At 61.1% G+C, this 827-nt stretch overlaps 1 protein-coding gene across 1 annotated transcript in view; it reads right to left on the reverse strand.

The window, feature by feature from the left end:
• Nucleotides 1-827, reverse strand: part of PYM1 (PYM homolog 1, exon junction complex associated factor) — a 6697-nt gene that overhangs the window by 3827 nt on the left and 2043 nt on the right. The window lies entirely within an intron of this gene.

Genomic DNA, 827 nt, shown 5'->3' on the forward strand with positions numbered 1-827 from the left:
ACAGACCCCCTCCTGGGGCCAAAGACCCTCTCGTCCTGGGGTCAAAGACCCCTTCGTGGTACCACAGACCCCTTCCTGGTGCCATAGGTCCCTTCATGGTACCAAAGACCCCCCCCTGGGGCCACAGACCCCTTTGTGCTACCACAGACCTCCTCCTGGGGCCAAAGACCTTCTTGTCCTGGGGCCAAAGACCCCTTTGTGGTACCACAGACCCCCTCCCGGAGCCACAGATCCCTTTGTGGTACCACAGACCCCATCCTGGGGTCAAAGACCCCTTTGTGGTACCACAGACCCCTTCATAGGGTTAAAGACCACCCTACAGTACCAAAGACCCCCTCCTGGGGCCAAAGACCCCCCTGCCGTGGGGCCAAAGACCCCTTTTTGGTACCAAAGACCCCCCCCAGGGCCACAGACCCCTTTGTGCTACCACAGACCCCCTCCTGGGGCCAAAGACCCCTTTGTGGTACCACAGACCCCTTTATAGGGTTAAAGACCCCACCACAGTACCAAAGACCCCCTCCTGGGACCAAAGTCCCCCCCGCCGTGGGGCCAAAGACCCCCTTTTGGTACCAAAGACCCCTTCATAGAGTTGAAGACCCCGTCAGCATCAAAGACCCCATCCGGGTACCCCAGACCCCCATCCTGGGGCCAAAGACCCCTTTGTGGGGTTAAAGACCCTGTCCCAGTACCCCAGACCCCCGTCCTGAGGCCAAAGACCCCATCACGGTACCAAGGACCCCCTCGTGGGATTAAAGACCCCGTCCTGGGACCCCAGACCCCCGTCCTGGGGCCAAAGACCCCGTCCCCAAAGCCCAGGAGGGCTCAGC

This window comes from Calidris pugnax, unplaced genomic scaffold (genome assembly GCF_001431845.1).
Source record: "Calidris pugnax isolate Ruff unplaced genomic scaffold, ASM143184v1 scaffold541, whole genome shotgun sequence".
Lineage (NCBI taxonomy): Eukaryota > Metazoa > Chordata > Aves > Charadriiformes > Scolopacidae > Calidris > Calidris pugnax.